General features: G+C 40.9%; 1 protein-coding gene across 2 annotated transcripts in view; it reads left to right on the top strand.

Moving 5' to 3' along the window:
- Positions 1–824: 824 nt before the first annotated feature.
- Positions 825–25,552, top strand: part of RB1CC1 (RB1 inducible coiled-coil 1) — a 191,624-nt gene continuing 166,896 nt past the window's right edge. For both annotated transcript variants that reach the window (XM_054018330.1, XM_054018331.1), the window contains exons 1-2: positions 825–1,040; positions 20,710–20,830. The gene's annotated coding sequence lies outside the window, so the exon portion shown is untranslated. The remainder of the gene's footprint in view (positions 1,041–20,709; positions 20,831–25,552) is intronic.

Raw genomic sequence — 25,552 nt, forward strand, 5'->3', positions numbered from 1 at the left:
ATGCAAAATGGGGTAGGAGTGGCTGGTTCTTGACACTCGGGCACACACCCACTCTTGTCTCTCTCCCCCCGTGCTTCACTCATATACCCAGCTGCCACCTGTGCGTGGGCCTCAGTCCCACACCCCATAGCCCCCCTCACTAGGCCTCAGTCCCACATCTCCTAGCCCCCCCACACTGCACCTCAGTCCCACACCCCATAGCCCCCCTCACTAGGCCTCAGTCCCGTATCCCATAGCCCCCCCGCCACTGCGCCTCAGTCCCGTATCCCATAGCCCCCCCCCACTGCGCCTCAGTCCCACACCCCATAGCCCCCCTCACTAGGCCTCAGTCCCGTATCCCATAGCCCCCCCCACTGCGCCTCAGTCCCGTATCCCATAGCCCCCCCCACTGCGCCTCAGTCCCGTATCCCATAGCCCCCCCCCACTGCGCCTCAGTCCCGTATCCCATAGCCCCCCCCCCCCACTGCGCCTCAGTCCCGTATCCCATAGCCCCCCCACTGCGCCTCAGTCCCATAGCCCTTCACACCAGGCCTCGGTCCCACAACCAGCCTCTTGCCTGCACCACCACCCCCGGGCCTCGCTCACACACCTGGCTGCCCCCTCTGCCTGGCGCTCCATTGCACGCGCATGCCGCTCTTTTCCCCCAGCTTCTCCGAGCCCAGCCGCTTCCTTTTCAGCATCCCGCGGGGCCCCTCCCGTCAGCCTTCTCCTTCCTTCCGCCTCCGCTCTGTCCCGCGCGCGCCTCCTCTCTATGGTTCCCCTCCCGGCTTTCCCTTACCCAGCGTGCACTGCGCCGGAAGAGAGTGACGACAATAACAAACAGCGGTAGCGGCTGCGCCAGGAGGACGGTGGCGGGGCTTGAGCGGTGCCCGGAGTCCCCCAACTGCCCCCGGGTCCGGCGCTTTCCCAAGCTCCTGAGGGAGCCCCCGACCGCGCTCTGCTGGGTGTGTCCGGAGCCCATCGGCCGGACCCAGCCGCAGTGAGGAGCCGCTGGTGCCGGTCACCGCAGGATGGTGCGCGGGGCCGCCTCGCCGCTGTGGGTGAGTGTTGCCCAGGGCGGGGGGGAGCGGGACTGCGGAGCCCCCCCCCCCGACTGCTGAGGGGAGGGGGAGTTCAGCAGGAGCTAGTGGGGGGGGCGCCCCCTCCCCGCAGGCTGGTGGGGTGCGGGGGTGAGGGGCTCGCTGGGCTGCGTGGGCCTTTCCCCAGCAGCGCGCCCGGCTGACACCCGCTGGGCGCAGCAGAGAAAGAGCGAGTCGGGGTAGAGGTGGGATCCCTCCCCTGCCCCGGGGAAGATGGAGCGGGGGGCTGCCCTTAGAGTGACCCGGGGAGTAGCGTCTCATTGGGGAGGGCTGGGGCCGCCCCGCTCCTTGACAGAGGCTGTTTGTAAACAGCGCGAGGGAGCGGGGCTGGCCGGGCGGGGCTGTGCTCTCTGTTCCCTTCCCACCACTATCGGGAAGGGGATTCGCCCTGAAGTTACTACAGGGAATGACTCAGCCTGTCCATGCTTCTGTGCCTGCCTTTGACAACAGTCAAACCCGGTAAGAAGTATTAGGTCTGGGAGCGTGCTGTATCTTCAGCTTCTGCTGTGATCCACTTTCTAGGAATCACATGTTATCTACTACTCTTTCACACTGGATTCTCCTTGTCATTCCTTCTTAAAAATACTTTCAAACTATGAACTAAACAGTGTAGACTCAAGTTGAATTTTATTTGTACCTTGTTTAGGGTTCATCTGCTCTGCTTCCTTGTGATTGTTACTACAAATGATTGGGAACAGATTTTGCAGAATAAGTTATTTTGTAGTTAGTGAGTAGTTGAGCACATTTAAAGTTAAAAAGGAATAATATGTCAAATGTACTTTTTTACATTTTTACATTGTACAAATTTATGACATTTCAGAATGTTACAGTTTTATATTTTGTAAAACAACTCTTTACATTAGACTTCCTCATAGCACCTTGCTATAAACCCCTTGCTGAAATGTAGGATAAAGTCATTGCTTATTGCCAGTAAAGGCCCTAATCCTGTGAACCCTTATGTACACACTGAACTTTACTAATGTCAATAGTGTACTCATGTTAGTAAAGTTAAGCACATGCTTAAGTAATTGCAGTATCAGGACAGACTGAACAGATTACTCTTTACACCAGCAACCTGCTCTTCTTTAATGTAATACTGTTGTTTGTATATTGGATTTTCATAGCCATACTGATGTCTGACCTGAAAGCACCTTCTCTCCCTGCTCTGGGCAGTTATCAAATCAAGTGCATTATAGGTTTCACCTTTCATATTAATTTAAACATTTTGATTTTTAAATACGTTTTGCTTAACAGTTGACAACTTTTGAGACTTTTTAATGGGAGATTTGAATGAACTATGCTGAGATGTGAACTTCACTGAAGTGAATGCAGTTACAACACAGATAATTGATCTATGTTAAGACTTAAAAATCTGCGTGCCAGTGGCAGGTTAGGAAGTTTTCTTTGCGGAGTGAGGGTGTCTAATTATGCTATTTATGCGGAATGTAAGCATTCATTTAAAAAACTGTTTACAATCCTTGCTGCTAACCTTCCAAATATGAATCGGTTATAAACTGATTTAGTGTGACTTTCGTCAGTCTGTAGACAAATTGTGTCAACGCGTTTCCTGCTTTTCATGTGCCTGCTTGGGAGAAGTAGAGCAGAATCCGGCCGTGGAGCTCTTAATAAAGGAGGAGGAGGATCTATAGTAAGTAGCTGAGAAGAGCAGAGTAACAGAGACACTTCCCTACCATTACCCATAGATGCACACGCAGCGGCCAGGAAACTTTACGAGAAGGAAGGGGGCAATAAGGAGGCTGGAGAAGGGATAAAAATCTACTTCTTCCTTTCATTAGCTTAAAGTGGATGGGGCAGCATAATATTTATCTGACAGCTGTCAGCCAAAAGCTGATATGAAAGATTAGCACCCTGGTGGAAATCCCACCTCCCTCTTCTTTCCCACCAGCACAGGCGTAGCAGATGGGCTGGGCTTCTCACCAGGTTATTACCCTAGATCTTGCTGGTTCAGCCCACCTGAATGTACCAGGTAACAAACCCTGATGATCAATTAAGAATATTTAATAAATATAGCTCCTTTCTCCCCATCTCATGGTGCATACTATGTCTTTCTATGTATATCTTCTAGATTATAAACTTTCCAGGGCAGGGACTGCTCTTGACAAACATATTGTCTGCTCTTAAACAATAACAATGCATAGAAGAGAGCATAAATCTTATTTCAGTTTTCAGCGCTGTTCTGGAGGGGCTGCCTCTAGAGAGGAGGCTGTTCTCCATATCCATTCAGTGTTTAGCTTGTCTGCTGCAATTGCCATTAAATAGGTAAATTGAGATGTGGACACTTAAAAGTTAAATGAGTGGGTAGTGTTTGCTCATGTAAGTCTCCAAACAGCCATCATATACTCTTGGTTCCTATCAAATGGTGTTCAGACCTGTGATCTAGAAGTAAAACTGTATTAATAAAACTCAGCTGTTCAAATGAATTTGAAAATGGACAAGTTGAACTCAGTCTTCTTGGAAATGTGTATGTTTTTGTTATACCATTTTGGTTTTCACCTTAGATGATGGGGTGAGGCATTTTTCATTTGAAAACTTTCTTTGGTACATGTTAGACATTTTTTACACTGGTAGTGTATGAATAAATTGGAATTGAAAACAGATTGTATTTTCACTAGAAAACAGTATGGGATAGAAATGGAGATTCTTTCCAAAGGTGTTAGATATTGTTCTTATTTGATTAATTGGATAGTTGAGATGTCTTCCATTATCTTGGAAAAATCAAAGTAAAAACACTTTTCCCACTGTGAAGCTAAGTTTTGATAAAATATCAGATGCTTTGAGCACTTCGTGCAAGTCCCCACTGTTGGTGAAGGCTTGTCATGTATTTAAGTTAGTGGTAATTACATATGCTAAAAAAGAACATGCACTAATGAAACAGGAAGGAAATGAGACATTTAAAAGGAGGACAACACATAGTTTTTCATCTAGTCACCATATTTGGCATAAATGGAAGGTAGCTACATTTATACTTAGTGTTCTAAGTGCTATCTGTAGATTTCAAAACATTTTACTATCCTAATATCAGGGATGTTGAAGGAAGTTGTGGCACAGGGGAGTTAAGTGATTGTCCAAGAGAACATAGGAAGTCAATGGTGAAGCCAGGATTAGGATGCCTTATCTACTACATTTTGAAGTACATTATACATGTGATACTGCACTTATCTACACCATGAGCATATTATACTAGTCTTATTCTATGATCTGCACTGACTACCTGTTGAATTCTGTGTGGAATATGGTTCAATACCAGCAACTTTATAAAGTCTTAAATGCCTGAGACCTACTTACTGAACTGGACCTCTTTGGTATTTAAAAGAAAAAGAAAATAAAGGGTGTGCTCTTGGAAAATATTTTCTGAGGACTTATTGGATATATTTTATGTTTTAGTGGTATACCTAGCCACACAGTGGAGTAAACAAGATTGTACAGGCTTAGAAGATTTCACATTTGGGGAAAAAGCACAGAGGTTTAAAACTGTTTAACTTTTGAGTTGTAATTGCTGCAGGTTATTGTTAAATATGTATGGAAAGGGAATGATTTCATATAATGTGAATTGTTACCTCTTTTCCTTGTAATGAGGGAAACCAGTGGAGAGATGAAATACAGACAGTGTTTGCCTCATTAAAAATCCTCACATTTGTAAGTATTAAATGTGCAGGAGATAGACTAGATGATCATGATGGTCCCATCTGCCCCCTTAAAGTCTAAGAGAGTGGGAATTTTGGTGGAAGTATTTAGTCTGTTTGAAAGAGGGGTTCCCTATTGGGTGAATAGTGATATTATCAGGATGTTTCTTCAGAAAAGCTGGATGGTGATCTGTTGCACGAACTCTTGGCCACTAGTGGAAGGAATGTAAGGAACAGTGGTGCCATAAATTGGAGATTGGATTCTGTTTCCAGAGCTTGGGTTTGTTCATGGATGGCAAGGGGAGATGGGGCAATATGAAAACTTAAGGCATATATTAGAATTGAAAATTGTATTCCCATTTTCTTTGGTTTTTGTTTGTAAATTTAACTCTGTAAAGGAAGGTGTCAGTGGAGAAGAATCCTGGCCTTTGTTTCTTGTGATTTAATGTGTGGTTGGTAGTCAGTAAGATAAGTTATTTGATAAAGGATGAGGCCTCTCACAGTATATGCATCTGTGTAATGTTTCAGGACTTGTTTCAGTGCATTTGATGCCTGCTGGGTGAGAATGTGGTATACCCAAGATAAGTGGATCCAAATCTAAGTGTGTCCATCTTGTATATAAGAGTTCTGAGATAGAATTAAAATGAGACTGGCTTTAGTATATCTGTTTCTCCATGGTATTGTGGAGTCTCCATAAAGTGCTGGTGCAGTGATAGTACTCAGTGACATTTACGTCAGCTAGGTTACCATCTCTAATTTGAAGTTGAGAACAGCTCTTTGTCAGGGCAGGTCCTACTCTGATGATCTGCCCCCTAAGTCTAATGTGACCTAAGCCTATTTAGAGGACTCTGAGGGACAATACTGTCTCCCTGACAAATCGTGTTGTTATTCGTTTGGAATACTGTACTCAACCATTGATGAAGTGATTCCTAGGTACCATCCTCCCTGGGTTCAGCTTCACAGGTCATCCTCATTTACAGCAAGTCTGCTTTTGACAAATGAAGCAGATTGGAAGATAGCTAGATCACTGGGGCAGAAGTCTTGAGCTGAAACCAGTTGTGATAGGGAGGGTTTCTTTTGTTTTAAGTCTTAATAGCTTGGGTTTGGGGGAGGCAAAAGAAGGTATAAAGGCCTTGATCTGAGGGTTAGGTCTTTTTTTGGTGGTAAGCAGCTTGTAAACTGAGGCTCAATCCAGATAGAATTTAAATTATGCTGGGTTGGTTGGGAGAGCAATTAGGAAATAACACGAGGATTGTATCTTTCCCCTTTGAATGAAGGTGTATATCTGCCTTTTGTTCAAGTTTGCTCTGTAGGATTCTGGTAGGATTTCCTGGTTCTACTAGATGATCAGTGGAATCCCATTAATTCTTAATTTTGTATATTTTTTTAAAATTTTGTTTTATCACAGGAGACCTGGGGGTGGGGTACTGTCACTATGGGGTCGGGTAGGAAACCCTGGGGGTGGTTGGCAAAGCAAGCACACCACAGCAGCAGCTCCAGTCCTGTGGGGCTGGGACTGGCACCCTACTCCAGGCATTGCAACCTGGCACATGGAGCCGCAGTGCCACTCATTCAGATTTGGCCTGTCCACTCCTCCCATCATGACAGAGGGGCAGACAGGCCAAATTTGACTGAGCAGCAGTGCAACACCATACATCAGTCCACAACATCTGGAGTGGTGACAAGAGTTGCCATTGTGGTATAAGTTTTTTGTTTTATCTTGTTTTTATTTTGTTATTAAGATGTTTCCTTAATGTGGAGCTCTAATGATCAGATTACCTGTCTTCTTTTTATGTATGTCCAGGAAGTTGCCTTTCTTTTGGATGCACTTACTGCAGCTTTCATTCACACCTTCGTCAATTGAAAGTTAGGTTACTACAGTGTATTCTATAGAAGACTTTATCTGAAATATATTGGGAAACTTAAATTGCTACAAAATGCAATAGCCTCATTGTTAGTGGAGTTTCCTGCCATAGGCATGGGGTCTGGCTTTGTGATCTTCACTGACTCTGGATTCTGTCTAGAATGCAAGATTTCTAGTATTGACCTATAAAGCCCTCAATGGTCTCAGACCTACTTACATACAGGGAGAGGTGGTCTTAGATAATATTTCTACAGTTGTGATAAGCAGAGATGCATGAGCTGGTATAAAAATAAATAAAGAAAACAAGGTGGGGGAGGGAAGGAGGTTGTTCGGAGAGTGTTTTCTGAGGGCCCTTTGACTTTGGAACTAGTTTTTTGTGGGGGTGGGGGTACCTGTCCATTGAGGGGTGAGTTCACTCCATGATTAAGTCCGTTGGACTGTTCTTGGCCTCAGGGCTCTAAGGCCTAGCGGCCAGAGTCAATAGTCGCCCTGGATCTCAGGGCTGTCAGGCCTAGCGGCCAGTGGGCTGTCACCTAGGATGACCTGGGCCCTCCCTACTCCACTGGGTCTCAGCCCAGGGCCCTAGCAGTGGCAGAGCGTTCCACCACTGAGCTATCAGGGCTCCGACCTAAACATGCTGGCTTTCCACAGGGCTATAACTAGTCCTCCTCGGGCCACTTCCTACCATGTCTCTGGGAGTCATCATTGAGGCCTGGTCCCCACTAAGTCCCTACTTCGGACTAAGGTACGCAAATTCAGCTACGTTATTAACGTAGCTGAATTCGAAGTACCTTAGTCCGAACTTACCGCGGTCCAGACGCGACAGGAAGGCTCCCCCCGTCGATGCCGCGTACTCCTCTCGGCGAGCTGGAGTACCGGCGCCGACTGCGAGCACTTCCGGGATTGATCCGGGATCGATTTATCGCGTCTTAACCAGACGCGATAAATCGATCCCAGAACATCGATTGCGTGCCGCCGGACCCTCCGGTAAGTGAAGACAAGGCCTAAGACATCATTGGGGTCTCCGGGCTTCTCAGTGAGTGCAGTTCCCAGTGCTCCCGGTCCCTCTCGGGTGTCCGCATGCACTTGGGTGTCTGTCCGGGTTTCGGCACCTCTGGCTTCTGCAATCGGGTTCCAGCTGTTCCCAGGCTGGAGACAGCAAGGATCATCCTTCCTCCTCAGCAGTCAGCCCAGACTGAGCTGGGCTGCTCTCTCTTATAGAAATGCTTCACCGGGAGCATGCCCAGTAGAGATGTGGGGGTGTGGCTTGCTCAGCCCATAGTGAGGACTTAATCCTTCCCTGTCCAGTGCCAGGTGAGTTCACCCCATCACATGAAATAATGCAAATGTGGTGATTTTTATGGTTCTGCAAAGCCATATCTCCTCCTTAGTTTACTGACGGACACAGGGAGAAGTTATTACAAGGGCTGCTGATGGAAAAAGAGTACTGTTTCAGTCTTTAAACTGCTTCTGCCTTTTTTTTTTTTTTTTGCTGGTGTGGTCAGATGAAACTTGCACTATTATGAGGAGGGAATTTTTGTCGTGTTTTTAACGGATCTAAAGCAGGGGTCGGCAACGTTCGGCCGTGGCCATCACATCCCTCGGCCCACGCTGCTTCTCGCTGCCCCCATTGGCCCGGGACTGCGAACCGCGGCGAGTGGGGGCCGCGGTTGGCTGAACCTGCCGCGTCAGCAGGTAAATAAACTGGCCCGGCCCGCTAGGGTGCTTACCCTGGCGAGCCGCGTGCTGAACATTGCCGACCCCTGATCTAAAGTGTCCCTGTGTCCTGTATGAAGCAATAGGTACTGTCTTTCATTTTATACAAATTGAAATAAATACACCTCTACCCCGATATAATGCGACCCGATATAAAATGAATTCAGATATAACGCGGTAAAGCAGTGGTCTGGGGGGCGGGGCTGCGCACTCCGGTGGATCAAAGCAAGTTCGATATAACACGGTTTCACCTATAATACAGTAAGATATTTTTTTTTTGGCTCCCGAGGACAGCGAGGTAGAGGTGTACATCAAATCAAACTGAAGAAATATGTTTTCAGTAGCAATCAGCAAAGTTTGAAGAAGCAAATGAAATGAACATTTGATTTCCCAGTCCTTGACTAAAGTAAAGGCTTTTATAATACAGCTAAAATACAAACTTAGCTCAGAATTGACAATACTGTATTCCGATAGTTTATCTCCACAAGGATTTGAGGCATTTATTCTAGAGTTCAGCATATGAAATTGTACCTCAGTTCTACCGTTATTTTCATAAAACTGTTAGGTAAAAAGCAAGTCCTTACTCACCTCTCCAGCACCCGAGTTCGTGCGGAGTTGGTATGGGGCTCACAATCTGTCAGAGACCAGACACCAATTCGTTGATCAACGGGCTCACACTATCCTTAGCTTGAAAGGCTTCAGAGTAAGTGTGGCAAGTTTATTAGGGGTGAGCATCAATATTTATACACAGAAGTAAACAAAGTGATTAACAGATCATAATGGCCATGCATAATCAATCAAGATTCTACAGGATAAAACAGGTTAAAATGTAAATTAAGTAGAGAAAAGGGGAGATGGCTACTTAAGGGGAGGGGGGTGTCATGAGTAGTTCGCAGGTCAGAGCTTTGATTAAAAGTTCAGACAGAGACATCAAGTCTGGGTTAAGTTTAACCTCATCAAAAGTTCAGACTCAACAAAACTAACACTTTATATGCTTACATAATTGGTTTGTTCATGTTATCCAGCATGTGTGTAAAGTTTCGTTTTGTTTTTCATAGATTATGTGTGCACCCTATAGGAGTTTTCATCCACATGGGATGATTTACTCTTGATATTGATTGTGAAGCGTGTCTCACCTGTCTGCCAGTGGCTCTAAATATAGGAGGTGGTTCAAGATGAAGTTTCTCCATATTATTCTTTGTGAAGATAGTGTTACTTCTTTCTCAACTCTTGATGTATCTGTTAAATTAACTGGATGCAAACTTGTTGATTTTAGTGTAAGTAAGTGACAACCAGAAAAGTAGCTCCTTTGTATACTTCGGGTAAGCTTCAATCTCTCGTGTGGGGCAGAGTGGGGAAGGAGGTGACAGGAAATGTAGCATACTGATATTAGTATCACCTTCACTCTTCTCCCACAATGAACCTGATTTTTAAGCAACCTTTTAACTTCCTTCCTGTCTTATTGGAAGCAAAGCAGCTCTCGCAGAAATGATATGGCTGTGTGAAACTGAGTAGAATTTTTTTGTCATCTTTGTCAATTCACTCTACAGCCAAAACACTTCTGCTCAACTATGAAACTGTGTGGTTTCTGCTACTGTCGCTGTTCTGTTATAGTGTGCAGTCCGATGAGATATATTGATCATGCCATGGATAAATATTTGAGGTGTGGGAACACTATATACCATCTTAAATTGCCATCCCTATTTATTTTGATGAAAGAAAAGTATTTAGACAGTTCTCCTTTTCTGTCATGGCAACTATTTGGGATTAATGGAATTATTCAGCTTGATGTTGTAGTGTACATTTTAAAAATAGATTTTCAGTTAATTAAACCTTGTTTAGGTCTTTAAACACATTATATTTGTATATGTTTTTTTTTGTATTGCTAGCTGGTATCAGTCCTGAGATACTGTAGAAATGGGTGGTAGGTACCTACATAAAAACATTTATACAATAGAATTAAATGCCTCACTTTTAGATGGGGGACACTACGGTCAGGTTTACACTATAGAGTTAGTCTCACTGATGTCAGTCCTCCACTATACCAACCTAATGATTCCACATCCATAAGAGGTGTAGCGCATAGGTCAATGAAGTCAGGGTGACGCAGAGTCTGTGTAAATACTGCATTACTTGCATTGCCTGTCAGCATTGCGCAGAGCTCACAGCTGTGAGCCCCACTGCTGGGCGCTGACAGCTCGGGCTGTCAGCCACCCACTTAAATCGGTGCAAGCGCTCCTGGTGGGGATGCACACCACTGGCAGAAGGAGAGTAGTGTGAACATGAAAAACTACAGTAATTCATTGCAGTGGCTGTCGGTTGTCCTAACATAGGTTGACTTAATTGTGTGGTGTAGGCAAAGCCTAAAAGGCATAATTCCTTGTTATGCTTAATGCTTTACAAAAAAGACAGGGGCAGGTGAACATATTATTCCAAAAAATATTGATGCATTTAGTGAATTGGAGTACAGATTGCTATTGTGTGCAGAAGTCACAATTTCAGTTTTGTTTTACTTAATCTGTATGTCTCCCTTATTTTGTTGTGTTCATTTTTATAATGTCACAATCTAATTTGCAAACTTCTCTTACATTTGTTATGCTTAATTGTCAGTCTAATCACTGTTCTGCTTATAAACTCAGATTTGTTCGGTTATTGTAATAGTTGGATTGGGTACTTCAGATGTAATACATTCTGATTGAAGGGGATTTGTTAATTTAGGGAAGTAAATGGTAATTTTGGTCAAAACAGGGACACTGTCAGCTAAAAAGTCTCACTCCAGTCTGAATTTTTTTACCTAGTGATGTTCAGTTAACACCAAGGTATACTCTTAAACGGAAGCTGTCAGATTTTTTGTCATTATTTATTTTTTACTGAATTTGTACTGTCATAGACCAGGACCCCATTGTGCTAAGTGCTTTACAAACACAGAACAAAAATGGTTTACTTTCTGCATTTGACATCACTTTTTATTACCACTTTCACTGTTTCCCTTGTATAGTTAGTTGCTTCTGATTTTGTGGGTCTTTCACACAGCAACTGTGGAGGAAAATAACATTTTCTAAAAAGGGACAATACGACTATAAAACCAAACCAAAATATTCCTTGTGAAGAATCAGGGACAAGTGTAGTATCTGCAGCTGAAATTGACTAGGTTTTTAGTTGACAGTGTCCCTGTAATGGATGTCAGTAGCTCCTTAGCTATTTTTAAGCTACCTGAAACTAGATGTATCTTAAAATAAAATAAAAACACTTGCAAACGTGTGTGTGTGTGTGTGTGTGTGTGTGTGTGTTTTGAGGTCCAGTGAGGTTGAAGAATACTAAATTCCTTGCTTGAATTTTTAGGAGTCTCCATAGATTGATGCTATCATGCAAGCCAATATGTGTAATTGACTCTAGTGTGATAAACTTGAGGTATTTGGTATGGAATAAAGTACTTCTGTAAAGAGATATGGGTGATGCTTCGCTTGATGTATATACTAAGGGTTCATGAGTGTCCATGGGATTTATACATACTGATAGTATTTTTAAATCTTATTCCTCTACTTTCTCTGCCATCTGCAGTGCTTCCATTCTTGGGTAATCAAGTGAAATTTATTAAATATCATTCTTTGAAGTTTTCTAGTGCTTCTGGGCAAGTCTTTTAGTAAATTGTGCCTGATTGTCAGAATGCAGAACTGTAGCAGAGGGAGAAAACAGTCTTAAAAGTAACACTCCAAGCGACCGTGAATTCAAACCACATTTTAAGCAGCCCTTAATTATCAGAGGATCTTAGACTGGGAATTAAACAGACACTGGAGATTTTAAAGAAAATTAACATAAAGACTCAGTGCTGTGGAGTTAACCGTCTGTGCCATGGTTATTCTCTAGAATTTAAATGGTGCCATCTTTTTTTCCCTTCTAGGAATTTTCACCCACTTTCCCAGCTAACTTCAAGTGTCAAAGTCAAGATGTACTTGAACTCCTTTTTTTGTTTGTTTTTTTGTTTTTGTTTTTTTTGACATGCTACTTGCAGAACCATTTGCAAACTTTTTGACCAGATTCTACAAGTTGTAATTCTTTTCCAAAGAGTTTGTTTCCACATGCAGTACCTTTCCGTCGTGGATAATGAGTCAATTATTTGAACTAAGCCATCTGAAGGAACACATACTTGAATATACCACGCTTTACAAAAAGTTAGGAACCTCAGTTTGTCATTGGAGAGAGAAAAGGGTATATTCTGGCAATGCTTCTGAGGTGATTAAAAAAGAAAAGTGTGGTTAAAAAAACAAAATGCTCCATCAGCCAGCTGTGAATCAAAGATCATACCCACACAGGAGAGGAAACTGCTTATTTGTATGATTAAAAAGGGTAAAGTAATTGAAGGGAAAGAACATAATTATATTAGAGCAGGGAGTGTTTCTCAGTGATTAAAACACATCAGAAATCCAACCTGGGTTTACTTCCTGACTAATGTGGTGTCACCTTTTAGTAACCATTTACTTCTGTGCCTGTTTCCTCAGTTAAGAAGTTTATTAGACAAAAGATGTGTATTAGAATTATTTCAGTGTCTAATTCTAAAAGACTAGCATCCACAAGCGAACGGGATTGGATCACATTCTTTTAACAAAGATGGATAATCTGTCTGATTTTAGTTTTGTCATCATATTTCTATGAAACTATGAATATTAAAAATACTGTCCAAGATAAGCATATGAAATGTTAACTAGAGTGGAGGAGCATAAAACTCCAGGGATCACTTCAAAGAGTAGCTATATAGTCAAAAATAGAATGGCTACAGAAAGAAGATAGAAGTAGGATATTTAAACTCTAGAACAGTCAAGTAGTACATCATCTTCATTATGGCAAATCCCAAAGGACATGGCCTCCTTGCAAATTCAGTGATTGATCGCTGACAAGGTGCTTAATGGTAGTCTGGTTGTATATTTGGTTTATATCCATCAATGGCCATCTTGATGCCCCTATGATAGCCAGCCACATATCAATATTCCTTGGTACACAGGTTTGGGATTCATTGGTCTTCCATTCGAATGATATGTTCATCCCAAGAAAGCTGCTGAAACTGAATCAATGCTGAAGGAGGTGATTCCTGTGTTCGACTTCAAATATCCTAATAGCTGATCTTGTCCTGCAACTTGATATGAAGCAGTTGATGAAGACAGTGAGACTCAAAAACATCAGTCCAGTATTCTTCAGCTTTCCTCAGTGCCCACATTTCACTTTCATGCAATGGAGTTGGTATACCTGTTGATTTATAGTGCCTCAGCTTTGTAGCAAACTTGATGTAATGACATTACCACAAAGGCTGGTGAAGGGCCCAAAATGTGGCAGCTGCTGCTGCTCTATGCATGTTCAGATCTTTTGAGCATCCTCAAGCTCCAATGTCCATGACACTGCTCAAATACTTGACAGCTGCTACGTGCTTGATGTCCTGTCCAGACGGATTAATACTGTGCTGGTTGTGATACGGAGCTGGAGACTGCTTCATGGTAATGACATGACACTTTGTTTTATCTGACTTAATAACCAGTCTAAGGCATGATGCTTTTGCTCAACCAGAACGGCCATAACCTGCAGTAATATACTGAACTGAGCCAACAAGACACTGTCATTGGGGTATCAAGATATCGAAACAGAATGATCAGTTGAATGTTACTGACAGCTGCCTCAAGTTTATCAACTAATCAGTGCTGATGTTGAACAGTGATGTTAACAGAAAACAGCTTTTACACATCCCTGTGAAGTTAGGGCAAATAATAAACAATAATACACATGATACTTCAAATAATACTGCATACCTCTAGACAAAAACAATATTCAGTCAAGTGAAAAATCATCAGACAGATACAAAAGAATTGAAAGAAACTGAAGAGAAGGTTGTCCTAGACTTCAGTGAAATCAGTTTTAGCACTATGATAAGCTCTAAAACCTGTCACATCTGTTCAATTTTTATTTTTTAAATAAGTGACACTTTAATTTCTCTGATACCAGTACTTTAATAGAAATGGCAAATTGGAATTTAGCCATTTGGGGGGAGGGTGCAAGCATTCAGCAGGTGGGGAGGGAACTTATTTTGAAAAGGAAGGAAATAACTGGCTGAAGTACCTAAAGGCCCCATCAATTTAATAACAAAAGGGAAAGAAAAAAATTAAACTTTATTCTATGAAAGAAAACTACTTACAGATAAGCCACGTTGCCAGCAGGTTAAACATACAGCAGAAAAATTCTTATAGTACATTCAGGTACCGGAAGCACAGAGAGAGGATTTTCTTGGAACATTAAACAAACCTGACCCCCTTACTTTTATGGACTAAAGTCTGAATGGTGTACCCTGTGCAATTAAGGTGGCTTTTGTTAAGTAACACACAATGTGGTATTTTATAAAACCACATATATTTTCATATATTTAGGCTTGGAAGATTTTTGTCGGTAAATGTTGATTTCAAGTTCTGCACACACTGATGAAAAATATTTCCATTTATGGTAATCAATGTGTATGGATAGGCAAATTAAGAAAAATGGTGCTTTAGAACTTATTAGAGTTTAAGGATTTGTACATCTCATATTTTGACACGGGATGCTGACCACATGTGTTTTAATGGTGTTAAAGCGTTAATGTTTTGAATCTCAACATCTACTGTCATTAAATAATTGACACTCCCCCATCATTTCCCTCAGTAGTCAAAATTTAAATAGATAAAAATTGAAAAAAAATTAAAAATAAACATTGATATTCATCAGATTTATAATCTGACCCTTTTGATTGACAGCAAAGAGTAATTGGTAATTATCAGAGTGGACATCTGCATTTGAAGACCACAGTTGGAAGATAACACACAGAAAAGTGAAGTTATGAAACTAATAAAGGTGGAAGAAGAGCTGTTGATTGACATTTCTGGAGAGCTGCTGAATCTGACGAAAGAATTTGTGTACTTGGGCGGTACACTTAGTGCCATTGCAGAGAGATCTGGGAATTGAAAAGAAGAACCAAGTGTGCATCAGCAGCTGTAAAAAAAGGTGTCAGGAGTACTGTGGAACCAGCAATTAAAATAACATATTGAAAGGAGAAGCTTATATTGAAGGGGTGGCCAAATTAGTGGCTAAATTCCGAGCCACGTAGGATAATCTTCAGAAGTTCGAGAGCCGGAATACGCTACTGAGGGGAGCTGGGGCTTGGGGCTTCAGCCCCACTCCTGCTGAAGCCCCATGCCTCGGCAGGTGTGCCTCGTAGGGCTGAAGCCCCGAGACCCTCCTCCTCACTGGACAGAAGCTTCTACCCAACCATCCCACTGCAAAGCAGAGGTTCCAAGCTTTCCCCACCCCAGTCTGATATTTGGAGAATGGGCTTGCGAGCCGAACTTTAATGGTAAAAGAACCACATGTGGTTTGTGAGCCAGAGTTTGGTCACCACTATTATATTACGTTTTTGTCCCTGCCTGCTCTGTGGTTTGTAAACAGTGGGTCTTAATGGAGCTAGAAGAAAAGATGCAGGTCGTAAAACTGAGGAGAATGGCAGTCAAGTGGAGGGTAGACAGATTGCATGGAAGAAATTAAAAGGAAGGTGAACTTGGGGTTCTAGGTGATTAACAGGCTGAAGAGCACATGTTTGAGGTGGGCTGGAAGTGTAATAAGAGTAGGAGAAGAATGACCAGCAAAGAAAGCATGGGAGGAAGAGGGAGGTAAGAGAAGATGTGGAAGACCAAGGGTACAAAGACTCCATGAAGAGAAGATTGAAGAGAAAAGGAATTATCCACAAAAACTCCAAGATCTCTTTCTTGAGTTGTAAAAGCTAATTTAGATCCTATAATTTTGTATGTACAGTTGGAATTATGTTTTCCAATGTGCATTACATTGCATTTATCAGTATTGAATTTCATTTGCCATTTTGTTGCCCAGTCACCCAGTTTAGTGAGATCCCTTTAATCTTCACAGTGTGCGTTGACCTTAACTATCTTGAGTGTTTTTGTACCACCTGAACACTTTGCACTGCACTGTTTAATCCCCTTTTCCAGATATTTATGAGTATGTTGACCAGCACTGGACCTAGTACAGATCCATGGGGGATACCACCACTTTTTACCTATCTCTGTTCTGAAAACTGACCATTTATTCCTACCCTTGCCCAGAGGATATTGTGAAGGCCAGACTGTAACCGGGTTAAAAAAAGAACTAGATAAGTTCAAGGAGTATAGGTTCATCAATGGCTATTAAACAGGATGGGCAGGGATGCTGTTCCTAGCCTCTGTTTGCCAGAAGTTGGGAATGGGCAACAGGGGATGGATCACTTGATGATTACCTGTTCTGTTCATTCCCTTTGGGGGCACCTGGCATTGACCACTGTTGGAAGATATGATACTGAGCTAGATGGACCTTTGATCTGACCCAGTATGGCCGTTCTTATGTATCATTTGTTTCCTATCTCTTAACAGTTACTGATCCATCCCTCTTATCCCATGATTGCTTGATTTGCTTAATAGCCTTTGATGAGAGGCCTGGTCAAAGTTTTTCTAAAAGTCCAAGTATGCTATATCCACGGGATCACCCTTGTCCACATGTTTGTTTACCCTTTCAAAGAATTCTAGTAGATTGGCGATGCATGATTTCATTTTACAAAAGCCACGTAGACTCTTTCCCCTACAAATCATGTTCATATATGTGTCTGCTAATTCTGTTCTTTACAATAGTTTCAACCAATTTGCCTGATACTGACGTTAGGCTTACCAGCCTATAATTGCTAGGATGGCCTCTGGAACCTTTTTTAAAAATTGGTATCACGTTAGCTATCTTCCAGTCATCTGCTACAGAAGTTTGATTTAAGCAGTAGGTTACATACCACAGTTAGTAGTTCTGCAGTTTCATATTTAAGTTCCTTCAGAACTCTTGGGTGAGTACCGTCTGGTCCTGGGGACTTGTTACTGCTTAATTTATATATTTTGTTTCAAAAGCTGTTCTATTGACTCCTCAGTCTAGGACAGTTCCTCAGATTTGTCACCTAAAAAGAATAGCTCACGTATGGGAATCTCCCTCACATCCTCTGCACTGAAGACCAAGGCCAAGAATTCATTTAACTTCTCCAGAATGGCAGTGTGTTCCTTAAGTGCTCCTTTATCACCTTGGTCCTCCACTGGCCCCACTGATTGTTTGGCAGTCTTCCTGCTTCTGATATACTTAAAAAATTTTTGCTGTTAATTTTTGAGGTTTTGGCTTGTTCCTCTTCAAATTCTTTTTTGGTTTGCCTAATTATACTTTTATACTTGTTTTGCCACAGTTTATGCTTCTATTTTCCTCATTAGGATTTGACTTCCAAATTTTAAAGATGCTTCTAACCACTTCTTTTTACTTAGTTTAGCCATGGTGGTACTTTTTTGGGCCTCTTACTGTGTTTTTCATTTGAGGTGTACATTTAATTTGAACCGCTATCATGGTGTTTCTAAAAAGTTTCCATGCAGTTTGCAGGCATTTCACTGTTGTGACTGTTTTGTTTAATTTCTGTTTAATTAGCTTCCTCATTTTTGCGTAGTGCCCCTTTCTGAAGTTCATTGCTACTGTGTTGGGCTTCCTTGGTGTCGTTTCCCCCCCCCCCCCCCACCATAAGGCTATTCAATTAAATTATAGTATGGTTACTATTACCAACCGGTTCAGCTATATTCCACTTCTTGCACCAGATCCTGTGCTCCTTTTAAAACTTAGCAGCAAACATGTACTGCTTAATTTTTTAATAAATGAATTAAAGATTGCAATAGATTACAGTAAATTTAGACAATAACATAGATTGTCATAATTTAATATTTTAAAATAGGTTTATTTTAAAAACCCTGTATTTAACTTAAATAAAAAATAAATTAATCTGTTTTTAATCAATTTTTATCCACCCTGAAGTGGATAAGTACAAAAGCAGAGTTAAAGTTTCTATGACAACATCTAACTTTAAATTTAATGACACTTTTTAAATTAAAATCTCAGCCTTAAAGGAGCTCTGACAACTTGAGTTTTAGCTTAAATATATTTTTAAAAAGCTCCTAAAGACCTTAAAACTAAAAATAATCCACTGTAAATAGTTGTATTTAAATACGCTTACTCCCTACAGAATTTGAAATTCAAATTTTGGTGGACTAGGAGCCTTTAGCTTAGATAACAGAGTCAACAAAGCATAAAGGGACGCAGTGCATTTCTGAATTTTCACTTTTAGTAAACTAAGGTCTTAGCAACATAAAATTGTTAACTTTACATTTAATTTTCATGTTTATAATGTCATTTAAACTGATTATACTCATTGGTCTTTACCATTATTACATGGGCAGAGGAAAGGGAAGGAAGGATGGACCTAAGTATAGCATGTTTTTTTTTGTTTTTGTTTTTTGTCATGCTTGGGTCTGCCCATTCACCTTCCTGTCTGCAAAGAACCCTTTTGCAAATCAACAGGGGATCAGAAACACCATTTTGTTTTTAAAAAGGAAATTTGTACATGCTTTTTTAAATGTTGGGCTATAAGAAACTTGAATTATTTGAAATTTATCAACTAAAAAAAAATCAAGTTGGCAGTGCGTCTTTAAAGCTGAACTATGGAACTTGGTATTTGTTTCTCTCTCCATTATCCAGAAGGGCAGTTAATCCAGTTTCAACTTATGAGCCTGGCAATGATTTGTAGTCTGAAAGGATGGTACAGGCAAAATCAAGACAATGGAACATGGAGATTCTGCACATATAACACAAATGGACCAAAAAGTTACTTCAGTACCATTTACATGTTAAATCAAGCTTGGAATGCTATGAAAGCCATAGTGTTATAGAGTTGTTACAAAAAAGTTGGTATTGTATGCCTGTAAGGAGGCTTTTACATTGGCCAGTTTTTATGGATGCAAAAGAGGGTTTTGTTGATTAGGTGCAGTGTTTAATTTTTGCCAGGACTGAGCCCCGGCACCTCTAGGCTTGGTAGTTCATAGCCCTGGCAACTCTGGGCTTGCTGCATCAGTTACGAATGTAAACAAATTGCTTGAGCCCCAGCGCCTTTTTCATTACAAATTAAGCACTGGTTGGTTAGGTGGTTTTTGTTTTGTTTTCAATAAGCAATGTTGAGCTAAGTCAATTAACTTTCCAAATGTGCTAAATGAAATTAATAAGCTTTAAAGAATCCTGTGTGACAAAACAGTTAACTGCATCTCATTAATCATGTCTAAAATTGCCTCAGCTTTTCAGAGTTGCCACTAAATGAAAAAATAATCTGCATCTTGTAATATTTTGAGAAGCTAAACATATTTAATAATTGGACTTTGACTGCAAATTCACCACACAAAATAGTGAAAGTGTTTTGCAGGAGATCTAAATATAACTTGGTTAATTTGTTTGATTCTTTTTCTTTTAGATGCTTTATTCTTTTACTTGTATTGATTACAAGTATTGTATTGATTACATTGGGTAGCTTTTTCTTTTTGTGGGTTGTTGTGTGTGTGTGTGGTTTTTTTTTTTTTTTTTTTTATTCATGTTTTTCTGTCTTCTGTCTGGTATAGCCAGTGTTATGTTTAAATTGTAGCTTAGCCATTAAGTTGAGTGGCATGATTTATAACTATTGTATTTTGTCTGGTAATACAAATTCCCATCTTGTATCTTCAAGATCTCGTTTATAGAACTCTCCTGATCACAAGTTAGGCCGTGACTGTGCTGTGCCTTCAGTATCTGGTCCTAGTCCCTGGTCTGTTTTTGTCGTTCCACTTCGTGTTTGTCCCTTCCCTTCTTCCTTTTCTATCTCTCCCTTCTCTTTCTGTCACACCTGTGATATCTCTTCTGCTCATAGGAATGCTACTATGAAGGAAAACGGTAAGCAATCAGCACTAATAGTAAAGGTGAATTAGATTTTTAAAAACACTGATTTTATTCTGTGTAGTCTTTTTTTTTTTTTTTTTTAAAGCCTGAGAGTGCCCATTTAAGTATTTTAGGATAATGTAGTGAAGCAGTACTACTAGAAGAAACATTTGCATATTTTATATTTAAAATTTAACCACTGGTTCTCAGTTTCTTTAGAATATTTCCCATTTCCTTCCTTGTGGAAGAATCCCCTGGATATTGAGTTCTCTGCTCCTTCTGTATCTATAATGTGGTGGTGGTTTTTGTCTCAAGTTTAATTAAGTAGGTCTAGCATATGTAACAGTTTTTGTTTTTACACCAATTGACTAATCTTAAGGTAGTCTAACTCTTTTTGTAGTTACTGAAAACATTTGTTGAAAGTGTAATACTTAAAACAAACATTAAGCAAAATGTCACAAAATTAGAGTAATTAAATGTTCTTTATAACATAGATACATCAATTTGCTCCTGTGAGGTGCAGCACTGGCAATAAGAAGTCTTCATTGTTCAGTTTTAACCAAACATTTTATGGATATTCCTAATTACATTCTGTATCTTTTGTTTGCAGGTCTTTTACTCTTGTTTTGAACAGTCATGCCATTCTGTTGCCAAAATCAACTGAAGCAAATGTGCACCTTATTATCCTGCTGTGTTTTAAAGAAGGTGGTAGCTCTGTATAGCTCCTGAAGGTAATCCTTTTTTCCCCCTTGAAGTTGGTAACATTGTCTTTTTTTTTTTTTTTTTTTTAAAGTTAATTCTACTACATGGTGATGTGTGATAGTTAACCTCTAGATTGGCATATTTTTGGTTTGATCTTGGCAATTTTTTTTTATGTAAATATAAAAAATGGCGATACTAGCTTTATCATTAAGAATTATGAAAGAATTCTGAGGATGAAATTAACCCCTGTGCACAGGGGCAGCACAAAGCTTTTGGCCCACTTACCTAGTGAATGCCACTTAAATCTGCAAAATAGGACTTTTCTTCCACATAAGCGTTGAAGAAGCCTTGTACTAGCCCTTTGTATAGAGATGAATTTCATCCTAAGAGAGTAGATGATGTTTAGCACTATTAGCTTTTTCCATACTGAAACATCAGAGGATAACGAATCATTCTTAATTCCTGCTGGCCTTTGTTTGACTGTTTTGTCTAGCAAGTTTGTGTTTGTGTGATTCATAGAAACAGTTTTATATTCTTCATCACTGAGATTCAAATATGGTCAAGGTGAAAACCACTTATTGTGATAACTTGTTTATGGGCACTGATTTATAATTAAGTAGTATTTTTAAGATTTGGAATTATAGCAATGATTGCTAGTCCATTCTTCAGATTCCACCAGATCATTCCACAGTCTAACCGTTTTGCTGAGACTGTACTCCTCTTTCACCAGTGTAAATTAGCACTAAATTCAGTGTTTTACCTGGGATTAAATTAGTGGAAGTGAGGGGAGAATTGGGTGATCTGTATATAACATTGTTGTGTTGCTTTCTACCTAAAAACAATGGTTTAGTCTCTGAACCCCAGAGGTGAAAACAGAGATCTTGACTAGTTTGTGTATTTCCTATAATGTATATTTGAAAAGGTGGGGAGAGAGCACAGCTCCAGAATTTAGAAGGAAGATTTTTCTGAACTTTTCCAGAGGTAGTCTTTTGAGTTGGTAGCTATTTTATTTGTTTGTTTGTCTCCCCCATCCTCCATTTCAATTTCTATTTAGTCTGGTGCCTTTCCCACACTTCCATTTTTGTTTGGCTCCTTCTGCTCCTTGTATTTTATTTTCAGTGTCTGTAGTATACAAAGGGAAGCACGTTTTGCTTTGGAATAACCTGAAGTTTTAATTTAAATCAATAGTTATATTGCCATATCCCTCTGTTTGGACACACATATTCTAATATACTAGTGGCTTTTTTAGGTTTAGCTTGTGTCACTTGGAAAGAAATTTAAGCTAAGCTGAAAAAAGCCATTACTAAGCTGCAATAAGTGCAGTTATATACTCTTATAACTAGTAAAATTCTTCCAGGTAGACAAGACCTAACTTTCCAGAATTCCTCCAACAGCAGACGAGCTTTTTTCAGTGTGTTTGAAATTACTCCTACAGCTGTTTACTGGCTCAAAATTGCTACTAATTTGGAAGTGGTTGCTCTCAAGCTTTCAGTTTTGTCAAATTCTGCTTCTCCAGAGCCAAAAACAAACATGCAACAGAAGACAGGAGAAGAAAGAGGGAAAGAGTGCTCATTTTTGTTCAGATAGTGGGGCAGTAGTGATTGTTTTCAGCTCTGACAAAATTTGTCTCCCCTTTCTCAAGCAGGGAGGATCTCTGGTTTCTCTGAGTGTATTTATGGTAGCAAAATTCATACCCTTAATTCCTCACTAGTGCAAAATTGGATAACGTGATAGTAAAAATGACTGAGCCTTTTGTATACTAATGCTTCCATCTGCCTTAGTGGAAAATTATGGGCCTGAATTTTGGTAGTGTATCAGTGCTCAAGAGTGAGGTCAGAAAGACGGCATCGGAACACGAGGACCCCTTCTCAGATGGCATAGACTTCACCTCTTTCCTACTGTCAGATCTAGTAGGTACAGCATCTGGTAAGCAGGCTAGTGCACAGTTCTGGGGCTATTAACCTGTGTTGTCAGACTTGAAAAATGCCATGTGCCATAGTCCAGTAGAATGGTAACACCGGTAGAACCTAATTCAGAATGGAGGGGGGGCGGAAAGAAAAGGAATAGATATTGAACTTGCCAAATTAAATAACCAAGGTTCCTCTTCAGGATATTCTTAGGGTTTTTATAATTGTTGAGTCTATGGAAAGACCCAGGATTCATTAGCAGTCACTTCTAGTAGTTGCTTGAACTCAAACACTCTCTGTTTGTAAACAGAACAACCTTTGAGACAGTTTAGGAAGATAACAAATCCAGCTTTCAAAAACAAAAGTTCCCAGCATGTATTTGGTTCTTGTTAATATTACTTTGGTTGTGTGTTTAAGCCTTTTTTCCAGTGTTGACGGGGAAGGATTTAATTATCCATAGGCTTTAAACACATGAATCTCTTTTCTATAAGTAGGTCAGGTCATATTGGCCACACTGTGCCAACTAAGTGCATTATTGTTCCTCATAAAGAACAGGTGATACCTTTTGATCTGCATAGGGTGACCAGAGGTCCCGATTTTATAGGGACAGTCCCGATATTTGGGGCTTTTTCTTATATAGGTTCCTATTACCCCTCCACCCCCTGTCCTGATTTTTCACACGTGCTGTCTGGTCACCCTAGCTCTGCATGAAGTAGACATTGAAGAATGCGAAAAACTACTTATTAGAACAAAACAAACCTCCATAAACTGCTGCTTTTCTGATGCATGGGGCCAGTTTAAAGATGCTATGTTGGATTATGTGCCTGACTTAATTTACCTGCTATAAAAGGAGAGTGGTGTGATTGCAGAGTGGTTATGCATACCCACTTATTTAGTACTCGGAGGTGATGCTGTAGATCGAAATATTTCCCTTCAGCTGAGAGTTCCTCATCCTGAAGAGTTGAGAGGGGACATGTTCCCTCCTTGTACAAAGCAGAGAAAAAGAAACAGTGTTGAGGTTCAAGTGGCATAAATCCGTTGTATTCTGTATCCACATTGCAAATGTGGTTTTCTGGCATCACAGAAAGTGGTATGCAGCTGCTCAAAAGCAAATTGCCTTATTTTTTATTATTTGTATTACTGTAGTGCCTAAAAGCCCTAGTTGTGGACCAGGATCCCATTGTGCTGGTGATTGTACAGACACAACAAAAAGAGTTGCCCCAAAGAGCTTGCCTTCTCTTACTGCTCTGTCAGTGACCCTAATGTGGCAGAAGCGGTAATGTATATGAGATCATAGAATATCAGGGTTGGAATGGACCTCAGGAGGTCATCTAGTCCAACCCCCTGCTCAAAGCAGGACCAATTCCCAACTAAATCATCCCAGCCAGGGCTTTGTCAAGCCTGACCTTAAAAACCTCTAAGGAAGGAGATTCCACCACCTCCCTAGGTAACCCATTCCAGTGCTTCACCACTCTCCTAGTGAAAAAGTTTTTCCTAATATCCAACCTAAACCTCCCCCACTGCAACTTGAGAGCATTACTCCTTGTTCTGTCATCAGGTACCACTGAGAACAGTCTAGATCCATTCTCTTTGGAACCCCCTTTCATGTAGTTGAAAGCAGCTATCAAATCCCCCCTCATTCTTCTCTTCTGCAGACTAAACAATCCCAGTTCCCTCAGCCTCTCATGTGCTTCAGCCCCCTAATCATTTTTGTTGCCCTCCGCTGGACTCTTTCCAATTTTTCCACATCCTTCTTGTAGTGTGGGGCCCCAAACTGGACACAGTACTCCAGATGAGTCCTCACCAATGTTGAATAGAGGGGAATGATCATGTCCCTCGATCTGCTGGCAATGCCCCTACTTATACAGCCTAAAATGCTGTTAGCTTTCTTGGCAACAAGGGCACACTGTTGACGCAAAAGAGATAGTAGGTTGCTGCCTTTCCAACTCTAAGCATCTCGTTTTTCAATGGCTGTGTTTGATTAGGGAAGCATGAGTTGAGTCCATGGAAAGACCCAGGATTCAATTGCAGTGGACATATTCCCACTCTAATACTCCTGGGGGGAATTCTGTGCCACTTTGCATGTGCATATTTTTATTTTTTTGTGCAGAAAAAAGCTTTTGCTGGAAAGCTGCTGTAGTTCTGCCTTTTGCGGGGGTGCTGGGACACATGGGGACAGGGACAGATGTGCCAGACTGAATGGGAAAGGCTGGGGTCAGCCAGAGTCTGCATGGGGGAAGCTCCCTAACCATCCCTCCTCACCCCCCCCCCCCCCAAAAAACCTGTTCCATACTTTTCCCGCCCATATCCAACAAGCTTCCAAGTTCACACCCAGGCTTCTACCCAGCAATTACTTTCCTTTCCCTCAGCTCCTCCATTACTTCTGACTCCCCAAAGCCTTTGCACTGCTTCTGAGGGGTGTGGGAAATATGGTTCTGTATTGTAGTTTATTATCTCAGAGTTCTGTATTAATATGCCTCGTAAGGAATCTATTTGTCAAAAAACATTTCCTGAATCTTTTTTGTTGTCTGTATTGTTACTTGCTGACAGGTATTTGAAATAAATGACCAAAAATAATTGAAACTGGTGTGATTATAGCATGTTATTTTGACAAATAAAATATTCAGAATTTTGCAGACTTTTTAAAATATTGTGTGCATTATTTTTAATTTTTTGTTGCAGAAATTTTTAATGGTTTGGCACAGAATTCCCCCAGGAGTAACTCTAAGTAGCATTTAGCCTTCTAGTAGTTAGAGGAGTGAGAAGGGGGACCAGGTAAAACTAAACAAAAATAAGAACAGACAATAGACCAGGAAGGATAGTGGTCATTGTAAAGGACAAAAG

Source organism: Malaclemys terrapin, chromosome 2, assembly GCF_027887155.1.
Source record: "Malaclemys terrapin pileata isolate rMalTer1 chromosome 2, rMalTer1.hap1, whole genome shotgun sequence".
Taxonomy (NCBI): domain Eukaryota; kingdom Metazoa; phylum Chordata; order Testudines; family Emydidae; genus Malaclemys; species Malaclemys terrapin.